The sequence below is a fragment of the Raphanus sativus genome, chromosome 4 (assembly GCF_000801105.2).
Source record: "Raphanus sativus cultivar WK10039 chromosome 4, ASM80110v3, whole genome shotgun sequence".
Classification (NCBI taxonomy): domain Eukaryota; kingdom Viridiplantae; phylum Streptophyta; class Magnoliopsida; order Brassicales; family Brassicaceae; genus Raphanus; species Raphanus sativus.
The window spans coordinates 35,560,605-35,574,909 of NC_079514.1; the positions used below are offsets into that span (position 1 = coordinate 35,560,605).

Sequence of the window (14,305 nt, forward strand, 5' to 3'; positions counted from 1 at the left end):
TATTTCCGGATCCGGGTGGATTCGGTTCTCATGCATAAGAACCTGAAAAATAACCAAATAACCAAAGTATCTAAAACGGGTTCGGTTATTTGTACTCAAAGTAACCAAAGTATCCGATTTGGTTCAAATTTTTGTATCCAAATTACTCAAAAGTAACATAAAGTAACCAAAATATTCATTCTACACAGTTTTTTGGGTAAACTTTTATCCAAATTATCATACTTTATCCAAAAATATTCAAAAGTACCGAAAATAACTACTATAGTTGACTTATAATATTAATTTAAAATATTAAAATAATTATAAATATAATTAATAACATATATTTTTAGATATATATTCACATTTTGGATATCTTCTGGTACTCATTCAGTTCTCGGTTCGGGTCGGGTTCGGGACCGGTTCTTTGGATATAGCAATTTAGAACTCATTCGGATATTTACTCCGGGTCTGATCGGTTCGGGACCCTGATTTTCGGGTCGGTTTCGGGTTGATTCTTCGGATCCGGATATTGTGCTCAGGTCTATACTCATTTAAAATGAAACACGATAAAAAAGATAAAAAGTTTAAATCTTTTATAAAAAAAACAAATATATGAAAATATGATATTTACTAAATATTTGTCAATTTAAAAAAAAATAATAATAAATCCGCGCTTTGAAAGTGCGGATCAAAGTCTAGTGATGTATTAAAGTTGGATCCTCTTATTTAGCAAAAAAAAAAAAGTTGGATCCTCTTCTCCTTTTCATGTATCGTCTTTTTATAGTTGTTTTATGATCGTAATAGCAACGTGATCTCCGGGAAGAATCTGGTGTTTTAAAACCGTTTTTAATTCTTCGAACAATTTTTACGTTTTGGTTTTGACCAGATTAGCTCGGCGTTAACTCTTTTATGAATTCAGGATAGTCTTCGTTTTTCATGGGCCTATTATCCTTTAACGAACTTTCAAACTACTGATCTAGATTTTTAGACCGGGTTTAGAGTAGAGTAAAACTCGCCGCCAACAGCACAAATTTTCATGTAGTATTTTTTTCGTTGTTAGTAAATCAATTTAACATTTTATAAAATAAACCGAAGTTTCCGCCTTATTTATGTAAGTCTTCTCTTTGAATAAAGAACCACGTAAGTGGCGATAACCAATTTTTCTTCTCTTGTATATTGTTAATGTTGTTTTTTTTTCCGAAACACACAAACTTGTTAGAGCACCTCCAATGTATGAGTTTTTAGAACTTCAATTGATAGATACCTCCATAGGAAGTGCTCTGGTTCCGCTTCGGTCAACAAATTGGTTCCAAAATAGCAAATTTCTTAAGAAGGTTAAAATAAGAAAAATTACGACCTCTGACCTACAATTACAAATTAAGAAAAACTATGACCTCTGACCTACCATTAGTTTCAGAACTAACGTTTGACAATATATGTGACTGGATGATCCACAATATATAGCACCTAACTTCAAATTTGGATATGATATACTGAACACATCTATTGTGTTGATTATATTACGAGGTCAAGTGAAACAAAATATTGATGGGTATTAAGGCATGACTCGGATATTCCACTATAACACTGAAAAAGTGGGGTTAGCATGAAATTTGATAAAAAAAGAAAACACGAATTATGAATTAATCTAAAGTCATGTCGGAATCAGAGATTGACAACTGTATTTTTACTTTGGAAAAACCATCATAACTGATGAATCATCATCATTATATAATGCTAAGATTAGGTTATAAAGCTAATTAAAGTAAGTTTAAAAGTAGTCATCTCGTGTGAACTGCATTATCATGCAACTTCTTATCTTAGATGGCCACTATGGAAACAATTCGTTACTTTGTCAATTTTATACGAACTTTTTGTTTATTGACTTCTTGTTACTAATTGATGTTTTTAGGGGATGGTCCGGATGGAACCTAATCTTTTTTTTCTGCCAACTGTCATTCGCAAAGATTGAATGCAACTTTGCAAGCGAGGACCAAAATAACGCAAACAACCTTCTTTGTTTTATTACGCCAGCTTATTTTTCCTTTTTTTCGGGAAGTCTTTCATGCTTTTTTAGAATTAGTTAATTAAGTGATTAGTTGTATGGTATATAATCAAGAAATTTTTTGACAGTGAATTCCGTGTCACCATTAAATAAAGATGTATTTGATTTATCGTCGATAAGATTCATAAGAAAAAGAGCATTCACGCGAGCCAAGCGGTTGAACATGAATTAAGCAATTTGGTAGATTATCAACATGACATGTATGATGTGTTTTTTTTTTTGCAACACTGACATGTACGATGTATATAATTAATGTTTTCGTATGAAGACATCACTACAGCTTTCTGTCTTTATAAATTACATAGTTTTGAAGCTAATTGTCTCTCTATTCTGTTTTATCTTTCAGAGAAAGCTAAAATTCTGATGGCAATCACATATAATCCGGAAATGATCTCCGGCGTGTCCAGATTTTGTTATATTATACTTTTGTTCGTGATATAACTTCTTTTCCGCCTTATCTCGGTTTTCACTCTCTGTAGCTTTACATGTTTATCTATCCTAAAAAAACTTGAGGGGATCCGCCTTCACCGTTTGCTTGATTAATCTCTCATGTGAGAGTAACTCTTGGCGTATGGCATTCAAAAACTTGGACCAACACTTCCTAGCATACACCAATATGCTAAAAATTGATAAATGATGAATATTGAATAGGCTCTGCGACCTGATTATCAGTCAAAAGAACAACTAAAAAATCTTGACTACCATGCTTGTTTCTATCATATAACATAAATACAAAACTGATATAGAAAATAACATATCATTCTTGTTTTATGTTAAGCTTGATGAGTTTTCACCCTAAAAAATCAATTGGTAATAACATAAGTGATCCATCTATCTTATATATTTTTTATGATCCCAGTGGTCCATCTATCTTATATATTGTTTATGATCCTTTCGAACTACCTACGTGAGATACTTTGTGTCTAATATGTCTGCTAGAGATGATGACTACTTGAGCGTTAATCTCGGAATGTTCGGAGCAAAGATCGATGGGTCAATTTTGGACTAGATCGATGATGATCTGATTGGACTGTGTGGATCGGGTTCTGATACCATGTTAAGATAGATGAACTTCCAACTTAAAATCAATTGGTGATAAGTGGCTTATCTATTTTTATATTGCTTATGATACCGTCCAACATCGATGTAGAATACTTTGTGTCTATGCCAACCTGTCCTTGGGGAGAAACAAGAGCACTATTAACCCAACACCCCATAATAGGATGTTTAATTTTTTTTTTTAATTTTTTTTTGGACTAACTTTTTTTTTTAATAAATGAACCAATTGCGCGTCGTCACGTATTAGTGGAATCCGCAAACAGATTAACAATAGACGCTTAAACAAGCTACAAAAGTGGGATGCTTAATTATTTTATGGACCCCACCACTATTATAGTAATTTTTTCTTAGGTTCCCCTTAAGCTCCCGCGTTAATTGTGCCATAAGTTTCCAATCTATTGGAATTGGACTACTTTGATCATCAGCCTCACCATTAATAAAACTAGAAATTAGAAAATAATCAAGTAACTGAATGAGAAAATTAGTAGGATAGAGATGAATTAAAAACCTTGTCTTTGTTTCATTCATAACTTGAAAATAATACTCCATCTGTTTCATTATAAGTGTCGTTTTAGACTTGTGCACACGGATTAAGAAAGCATTTAATTTTGCATATTTTCAATATAAAAACATCATTACCGATACAATTCAACCAATAGAAAAATAGAATGGAGAATAAAGTTAATAAATTTGCATTGAAACTCTAAAATGACACTTATTTTGCAACGAAAAAAATTCTCTAAAACGACACTTAATATGAAACGGAGGGAGTAATTCTTTCACGAGCTGATCCATGACTGATGAAAGTCAGGATGTTGACACCTGTTTTTTTTTGTACAGGCCACATTTTACTTTTTGTGAGAAATGAAGTGTAAGAAAAAATGGATTAGGTTTTAGAAACATCATGAAACCAAATATGCAAGAAGTAAGTTTTACTTTCTAAGATGGAAATGAAGAGGAACAACTGATTAATAGTATTAAAGTGACTAGACTTGATCCATTCCTTCTCTCTTGCTACCGGATCTTGTGTGTCAGATTGAAGTATTCTTAAAATACGTGTGATTAGTAGAAGTTTTCTCATTCAGTGAAATAATAGTTTTTTAAAAAAAAATGAAATAAGAAACGTTAATCTATACTAATAAAGTTGAGTTTTTATCTTTTTGAGGGGGAAAATGCCATGTGGCATTCTCATTTAATAATTAAAGTCTTTTTCAATTTTATTTAATGTGTTTTGGTGTTAATTGTGATTATGTGTTAGTTTATTTTTGTTATTGACAATTTATTACAATGATGTTTTAATTTTGGATTGGAAGTTTAATTTATTATGAATTTTATGTCTTGATCTTTTTTATATATCATAACTCTTATGTTACATTTTTTTAAAATACTTTAAACTACTTTTTAATATTTTGTATTCCAAATAAAAATACAAAAATGGAAACTAAAGTTAAGTATTTTCAAAAAAATTTAAACATAAAATAGATACATATCCAAACTATTACTTTATGTTTGAAAACATTCAAAATATTAAATTTAGTTTTTATATATTTATTTTCATAGCTAATATATTATTATATAATAAAACTAATTCATTTACTAAACCGCGGTTCACCCACGGTTGACCCAATGATCCAGAGACCCGGTAAATCGTTCGGTTCAATGTCTGGGTTGAGTGCCAAAACACTGGTTTATAGGGTTTTTTGTATTTGATGTTGACGATGGAGAATGAAGCCTCTGCGATTCTCCTTCTTTAACGCAATCGACGTAACCGTCATATAATCAATCTAGAAGTTCCACTCATCTCACTCTAATAATGTTTAGTAATTGATGGCGATTCAAGTCTAAAAGACTAATATTTAGTCTATTGGTATTGACACATAAACTCTATGGTATCTTTCCATGTTACACTGTGCAAGGAAACCAATAACTTTCCTGATGCATTATATCCGTGTTTACATTTTAAAAACCGTGAACATGATTAATATACTCTTAAAACTTAATTAAAAAAAAGAATCATTACTTCCAATCTAAAAAAAAATTAAAAACATAGCCTGGTTGCTAAAGTTATTTAAAATTGATGTAAACCACACACCACCCTCACCATTAATCCTTTACACCACACTAACCGTTTACCGTCAAAACCATTACTAAATGCAACAAGTCAGCAAGCCCGAATGTCACAGATAGTTAGAAATTGTCTTTCTCATGATCGTTATAGATGCTAACATCTCATTTACTAATTAACAAATTGACTTTTTACTAGGAAGATTTGGTGAAATTGTTCCATTCCGGTTAAAATAGAAGTTGTCCATTAAATAAAGGAGTTTAGGAACCATTTATAGTTTTTAGAAAAAAAACATATTTAGATTCATATTAAGATTTATTGATATTCTAAATAAGGTGGACAAACAAGAATTTCATTATGAACACACACAAAATCTTCCATTATAACAAAACTAATATAGAAAATAATTTCATGTTTCTTATTTTAAGATACATTTTTTTAGAGACCTTGAAACCAAATTAACACATACAACTCGCACCTCTATATTTTAAAAGTCAACATGGTAATTTTAAAAATATATATTAGATACTCACCAATTATTTTACCAAAAATTGACACTTCACCTTAATTTTTTATAAAATTTATAAAATTTGAAACGTATTCCATCTTTCTATTAGTTAAACTAAATATATTAGTAAAAGTTTTATAGTTCATATATAGTTATTTTAATAATTAATAATATAAGTATATTCTCTATATAAAACATCAACTTTGTTTTATGTTTAAATTCCAACTAAATTAATTTTGTTATGACTATCGGATTTTTATTCTATTTTTATTAAATTGATTAGTAACAACCACTTATGCTATTATACTTTGAACTAAACAATTTCAAACAAAGTAATGCACTACGGTCACTAACAACTATAAAAAAAAAATCAGAAAAGATCATTTTTAATATATTTTTATTTTCATATTTAACATATTTTATTTATTAAAACCATATAATAATTTATAAATTTATGTAAAAGTATAACATACGCGCCGGAAAATCAGTAGTAATTTATATAAAGTTACCTTTATTGTTAACCTCGCTAATTGAATCAGAAAGGCTTGGTCATCATGGACCAACTCATGTACTCTTCTCATCATGTTGCATGTCATCATTTTCTTCTTTCTATACAAATCATCCACTTTGACATCCACAAGACAAGAGAAACACGTCCAAGGAATTGCATGTTCTTAATCACACTACATTTCAAGTTAGCAAGAGATGTTTCATGTTACAGTCGTAAGGTCCATTGTTAGACGGTTCTTCATCCATACATACGGAGCTTCTTCGTTTTCCTCTGAAAAGAGTTGCTATGACTAAAAAACTAGTGAACTGAAAGCACTGATTTTATTCGTTTAACTAGAAATATTTCAAAAGAACAAACAAAAACTTATTTAAGTTTTTAAAGAAAATATGGATTTTTGTCCTTTTTTTTTTTTTTTTTTTGTAACAAAGATTTTTGTCTTCTGTTCTTGTAAACTGAAAATATTTCTACACACAATGGTCGAGTTTTAGGATACTTCTAGACGAGATAAACCACGACAGCGATTCTGAGAGCATCATTTGGAGAAGTTCATAGAACTCATGGAAGGGTAGTGCAGTATGCCATCCCCAACCCTTGGGAGCTTTGGACAATAGAGTTCCACTACAAGAAATATGAATATTGGTAGCAGTTCGCGGTAGCACGAATTCACGAACTGCTACTAAAAGTGTCAAAATCGAAACACAACTCTTTCGTAGCATTGAATTTGCACTAGGAAAAAAATCTATCAAGCGGGAACACAAAAATCACAAATTTTGTTTAAGATAACACTTTGGTGGGGAATTTTTTTTTTTGTCCGCCAACACTTAGAAAAAATTGATTATTCCCTCTGTTTTTTTCCCCTCTCTCATCTCTAAAGCTGAATTTTTTTTTTCTTATTTCATTCTATCGATGCTCTTCCATCATCTTCTTCAATCATAAACCTTGTTCAAAATCAAAACTTATGAACCTAAATTCCATGCCAATCGAAGACACTAAGCTGAGAACCAAACCCTAATAGTGCCTTCCTCTGTCGCTCTTCACCACCATGGCTTGAAGAGATAAGGTTGCAGAGGATGTCGGTTATTGATAAATGCTTATGAATTTCAAAGTTCTCGACGCCGTCTAGGTTTGTTGTCAGGGACGCTCTGCCAGTCTATAGAAGTTGAAGAAGAAGACGAACAAGCTGTTCAGCTACGCTCTACCAGTTACTATCACCACCAAAACTAGATCTTCTTCTAGCTTTTCTCAAGGTATCCATGATTTATCCAGTTTTAGATCTGATTTGCCTCAGATTTTAGTAAAATCATAAATCTGTTTCCGTCAATTGAATCCTTAATTTTGTTTTTTCAGGTGAAAACAAAGAGGGATGAGTTTCCTTGGCCTTTTCATCGGTTCTGCAGGTGTATGTATGGAGCAAAACATAATCCTTACATCCACATGAGTTTCCTTGGCCTTTTCACTTTTACAGCATCTTATTTACCATGGGTGAGTTTGGACTTTATCATTCTCTTTTTGGAATGACTAGAGCGATAGTTTGAATAATCTCTTACGCCATGTTCTGAAATCGCAGGTACTACTTGGATTCTCTGTCTTACTTACATCAACCGCAAAGGACATAAACATGTTCTTTAAGGCTGTGTGTGGAGAGGTGTGTACATAAAGTAGCTAACTTTGATGAGTTTACAGGTCACTGGAACGGATATAAAAATCATCGTTGAGTTTCTCAGGTTGTCTTTTGCTTTGAGTTCATGTTTCATATCAAGAGCAAGATAACCAAAATGGGATCGAATTGCAGGCTGATGAGATTTCAAGGATATGTTTTTGCTCTCTTTTGTTGTTTGAAAATGTAAGCTCTTTATCTTAACAACAGGTGATGCCTTGATCTATCTTAAAGCTGTCAAGGATATGTTGCAGGCTGATAAGATGACAAGGATATGTCTTAGATGTGAAGTCTTAATATAACTGTTATCGTGATCCATGGATATATTCAACATTGCAGCTATGCGTAGTCCATGTTTCTCTCTGTTTGGCTTTTCTTGTTCGATTCCTTCAGGTCTTTTTGTTGTTTTAATTATTTATTGTAAATTCTTTTTGATTTCTTGACCTCAGAGTCTATTTTTTTGTTGTTGTTAGCTTGAGCCTTCAATGCCATTTACTCCCTCGGTGATGGAAGTGGCCAGATCTTGTCTTTATGGATACAATGGAACTACACCAGATCTAAAGCAACATGAAGCGTGTAGATCAACAAGTGAACCCTGTGTCATTGGTACCTTCCCTTGAGGCGGAGCTAGAGGAAGCACACACTCACATTTTTGAGAATGAGAAGCGGACTCACAGGAAGAAGCTTGAGCAGTTCTTGAGGAAAGTCAGTGAGGACAGGAGAGAGCTGCTTGGTGGAGCAGAGAGCACGAGAAGGTCCGAGCAATCATTGACGACATGAAATCTCGGCGACTGCAGCTGAAGAGAAATTATAAGGTAACCAAGAAGGATGATCCAAAGGTGACAGTTTTGATGCAACAAGCTGAGTTTCTCAGTTAATTGGCTCAGAAAAATTATACAGACAACACAGAACAAAGCATGGAGGAGCTGATGGAGACTATTGGCAAAGTGGTTTTGCAAGTTTTGAAATTATGTAGTGGGTTGAGTTTTAGACGTGGAATGTATATCTTGGATAAGTTATGCTTTAAATAATTATGTATTTTTGGATAATTTATGGAATATAAGAGTTATATATAAAATTTTAATTAAATAGCATTACAAAATATTACAAACCCTTAACATATTTTGCAATTTAAAAAAAAAACAAAACCCTAAACCCTAAATATATTTTAAAAATCTAAACCTCAAACTTATAACATAAATTTGAATGATATAAATGTATGTCTTATGTGTATTGTGAATGATATATGAAATAATGAATGATTTAAACATTAAATCTTAAAAATCTACACCCTAAATATAATACCCTAAATATAATACCATAAACCTCAAACTTAATTTTTTTGCATATAAAGTCATAAATCTAATCTTTTCAAACTTATGATATAAATTTAAACTCAAACTCCAAATATATTCTAAAACTCAAATCATAAACTTAATTATAAATTTTAACTCTAAACCCTAAACCACATACCTCATACCTCGTACTAGAGTACGACCTTCTATGTTTTGGATGTTTAATGGAAAAGCATGATGTTTTATGATTTGCTTGTATTTTATTAGAGTATAAACTCCAAACCTTTTTTCCTAACCCCCATATCCTAAACTCTAAACCCTAAGTACTATACCACAAATCAAAATTATATTATTAGTTTTATGTAACTTAAAATTGCTTATAAATGTGAAATTTAATGAGTTTGTTAATTATATATCATTAGTTTTATAAATTTAAATGAATAGATTAATCGAGAAATAATTTAATAAAAAACTTTATTTAAAAAATTAGTCAAACATGTAATTACAATTAATAAAATAATTATCAAAAGAAATAACAGTTTTAACAAATTGAGCATTCTTGGCCATAGATTGACTCTAATCAAATGGCTATTAATGAATGATTTTGGTTATCCTCGTGCTTCTTTCCTATTGGTCGGTTCTTTTAAGAGAAGGATTGCTTTTCTGAGAAAAAAGAAACATTGCCATTGACCAATAATGTAACTCTACGCAGATCACAATTTTTACCGTTAGATTAGATTTAATCCAACGGACCAAATGTAATTTTATTCTCTGCCTTTTTTCTCTCCTCTATTTTTTTTTCTTTCGACATCTCATTGGTTCCCATCTCATCTCAGGTAAAAAAAACTGTAATCTTTTCTGCATCTCTCCACAGGTTTCTCTGTAAATCTCCTCTCAATCCCGAGCTCTTCTACTGATTCGAAGTGTTACTCACAGATCTCTAGTCTCGAGACTCACTCTACTCACTCAGAGAACCAGATCCGTGTCAAGTTTGAAGCGGTTGAGTTTGAAGCCTCGATTTCGTGTCCTACATACCTTGTAAACGTTCGAAGCGGTTGAGTTGTTGTTTAAAATTTCAGACTTTATCTTGTTGGATTATTCTGAGTTCTCATATGAATGGCTTATGTTTCTTATTTTTCTTTGGTGGTAGCTTTATGGAGAGATTGATACTGGAAGAAAGCAGAGGAAGAGGACGACGGTAACACCGGTTGTCTTATTTTTTTTTTTTTTTCTTATTTTCTTATTTTTCTGTGCTAATGACAAACCCACAGATTGGTAACACCGGTGTGAATCTCTGTAAATTAAAAAGTCTGAGACTTCGAGAGTTATGCAAGCTTTGTATAGCTCTGCTTACTGCAATTTTTCATCTGAGTTTGATATTGGACTGAGAAAATTTGTTTTTTTGACCTACAGTTAGCGGCTGGGACATTAGATGAAACTGGAGTCGAGCAAGATAGAAGAGAGGAGATGGAAGAGGCGACATGATAAGCTTGATGGAGTTGGTTCAGAGACAATGGTGAAGTTACAGGTGGCTTTTCATAACTCATTGGAAGCCGAGCAAGAAGAATAAGAAGAAGAGAAAGACGGAGAAGGAGAGTAGACAGACGCAAGGAGGAGAATGGAGTAGGAAGTTGACGACAGCGTAGACTAGGATTAGGTTTTGGTTTAGTTAGGTTTTGGTTAATCTGTTTAGATTAGTTTTTGGTTTAATGTATTCTGGTTTATTAGATTTTCTTATCCTGGTTTAGTTTTATATTTGTAATTTAATGTTAATTAATAAATAAAATTTATTTTTAGTTAACAATTAATTTTCGATTTTAAATATTTATTTTAATTAATTAAATTAATTAATCAATTTAATTAATTAATTTTAATTACTTAATTTTAAATATATTAATTTAAATTATAGCATTATATTCATGTTATCATAAAATATTACACAACACTAAGGAAAGACTATGAAAACTTAAATAATAGCATGGATCAGATGTTATAAAAGACTATTGTATAGTTTATTATTAACGCTACGATATATCTATTTATCATAGCTCATGAAAATACGCTATGATATGGGGGGGTCTACCATAGCTGCGGCTGTCAGAGCGTTTATAAAAATGCTACGAAAGCTCTATAGTAGCGTTTTTCGTGTGCTACCAATGCCGATATTTCTTGTAGTGTTCCTCTCTGCTTGAAGTCCCCAAACAACATCACTTCTGTTTTTGACGGGCAGATCAGCTGCAAGAACAGAAGAGAATATATTAGTGTGTTATAGAAATCAATCATTTTCGAGAAAATTGTAAGGCATGAATGAAATACAACGAATTAGATGCATCAAAACAGCACTTAAAAGTTTGTCATTCCACACATAAATACTATTGAAAACTTGAAATTAGATCATAAAACATGCTTGGTACCTTGCATACGCAGTCACTTTGTCACGAGAATCTATGTAAACGTGGACCTGAATGAGGAGTCCACTAAGTCTGCTTTACGTTAAGGATTATCACGTTAAGTATTACAGTATAAGATACCAATTTAATGTGAGGAAAACATGTGACCTCGCTATTGAGGTGAGTCAGGTTACCAATACTTCATCATTAAATGCCTAAATGCTAATCTGGATATGGTATTTAAAGGCGCGTCTCATCAGACCAAAATTTCATCAGTGGATGTCTCCAAAGAGAAAGCTTGCTGACTGAGATATGAGTTTGTTATACCTTTCAGTGAGAACCAGCATAGAAAAATTCAGGAGGATGCTCTACATGACCATTATGGACATCCTCAAATTCAACTCTGTACAACGAAAAGATCCAACTGAGGGAAACCATTTACCAAACAGGAAAAAGCAGGAAGTCACAGACTCACAGTTAAGCGAGAACAGAGCAAGAGAGTTGGTTATAACTTATAAGTAAGCAAATCAAAAACCCTACCCAAAAAAGTGATACAAAGGTGTCCTTGTATCTCCCGCTCAGTCTCCCTACTGAAGGTTCTGCTCATGAGTCTTTGATAAATAGAAAGACATTATCGCATTTATGCAAGCAAAAATATAACACTAAGTAGGTCTGCTCTAGGGTTGGGCAAATAAACCGAACCCAAAAATCCGAACCGAATCCGATCCGATAAAAATGAATCTGAACCGATCCGAACCCGACATAAAAACCGAATGGATCTTGTTTTATGGTATTACGGGTTATGGGTATTATCCGAACCGAACCTGAATCTAAATGGATATCCGATAGAACCCGAAACATTCAAAACCCCAAAAAGATCTTGTACCAAATATGATCTCAATTCCTAATATGTATTCAAAATACATTAATATATATTGAATATTTAAAATACTTATCTATTACATGAAGGTTGGTGGTACTATTACATGAAGATTGATGGTTAAATGTGGCTATTGAATCTTGAAATATTTAGATTTAGATTTTGTTTTCACTAAACAATATTTCTCATTTCCTAAGAACGTAGTTTTCGTTTTATGGTTTCGTTTATTTGGTTTTCTTTTTATCAATAAATATGTTTCCTTTTTGTTTGATTTTGAATGATCACGGTTGATATTCATTTTTTATTTTTAAATCGATTTTACTTATGTTTTGGTTACAAAAAATTACAAATTAGGTATTTCAAACCCCGAAGAACCGAATTTTCTTATGTTTTGGTTACAAAGTAGGTAAAAATTAGATACTTTTAAACCGAAGACCCGATTGGGACCCAAACCCGAAAGTACATTGGGTTGTACCGGTTCTTAGAAGATTTACTAACCCCGACCCGAACCCGAAAGAACCTGAACCGGTCCCAAACCGAATTTTTAAATAATCCGAATGGGGCTGATTTTGATAAACCCGAATAACCAAAACCCGATTGGATAAAACCGAAACCCGATTGGGATCCCGAATGCCCATACCTAGTCTGCTCATGATAAATGCCTCCAATTACTCAAAAATACCCTAAGACGCATTAAGTGCAAATATATCAAAGCATGAGCTAATCTACAGTTCCTACATTTGTATGACTAGCTGAATGAGAAAAAAAAAAGCAAATTAAGGGAAACCCAACTCGTCAAGTTTTTCTTTTTCTTTTTGGGCTTATACCTCTTCAAGTTGTTTTCTTGCTTTCAGAAGAACTTCAAATGACACTACTCCTTGAAACTGAAGTAAACAACCTTCAAAACAGAAGTTATGAATTTTTTATTTGTGATTTCTTTTTGACAGTTTCTTAGAAAATTTAACAAATTTTACATAACTTTATAGTAATATCTTAGAAAATATTTTTTATTTGATATACAAATGCATATTTTTATAAAAAATTCTAATTTTTAGAATGTTTTAAAAACTTATTTAAAAAAATTATTTTAAATTCTAATTAGCATAAATATAATTAGAAATCAAAACAGATATACTATACATTAAATAAAACAATATTTTCAAAACATAGTATTACCTAATTTAATTTAGTCACATATAAAAATTTCTAGAATAAAAATTTCCAAACAAAATATCTAATAAAATAAGTATTAATTGATATAAAACTAATTTTAAAATTAAACTTTTTAATATGCTGTTACATTTTAAAATAAACAAACAAAAAAAGAATTGTTAATATACAATTACAAACATTTCATCAAAAAGAAAAATTCACCAAATATATAATTTCGAAATAATATTTTATAGAAAAATTGATATAGAACATATATCTTTATAACTTATTTTATATTTATATTTTTATTTTAAAACGAATATATATTTACACGTCCGTACGGACTCAACTCTAACTCTTATTATATCACGTGAACAGACAGAAATTTCAAAGAACTAGATCAAAACCAACCAAAGTTTTATAAGTATCCTAATTAATATATTTATACATGAGATATCAGAAACTAAAATCTATTCAAAAAGGATGGAATATCCAAATATCCATCTTTAAAAAAATCCAAATATCCAAACCCAGTATTCAATGTGAACAAGACAGTTTAATATTCTTTCCGTTTCGTACTAGATGATGTTTTATCCTAATACACATTTATTAAGAAAACTACATTTTTAACAAAAATATAGATAAAATATAATATAAAACTAATTTATTTAATTTTAAATAGATATAATAAATGTTTAATTGACTACATAGTTTTTGATAAAATTAAAGTTATCTATATAT

General features: G+C 31.3%; 2 long non-coding RNA genes across 2 annotated transcripts; both read left to right on the top strand.

Annotated features, from left to right (window-relative positions):
• The first annotated feature begins 6,914 nt into the window (after window positions 1-6,914).
• On the top strand, window positions 6,915-8,935 carry LOC130510596 (uncharacterized). The gene is made up of 4 exons (XR_008944287.1): window positions 6,915-7,437; window positions 7,538-7,672; window positions 7,758-8,240; window positions 8,321-8,935. It is a non-coding gene; the product is annotated as an uncharacterized LOC130510596 (long non-coding RNA).
• Window positions 8,936-9,780: 845 nt separating this feature from the next.
• LOC108852243 (uncharacterized) lies at window positions 9,781-10,946 on the top strand. Its single transcript, XR_001949463.2, has 2 exons — window positions 9,781-10,340; window positions 10,556-10,946. It is a non-coding gene; the product is annotated as an uncharacterized LOC108852243 (long non-coding RNA).
• Window positions 10,947-14,305: the final 3,359 nt, after the last annotated feature.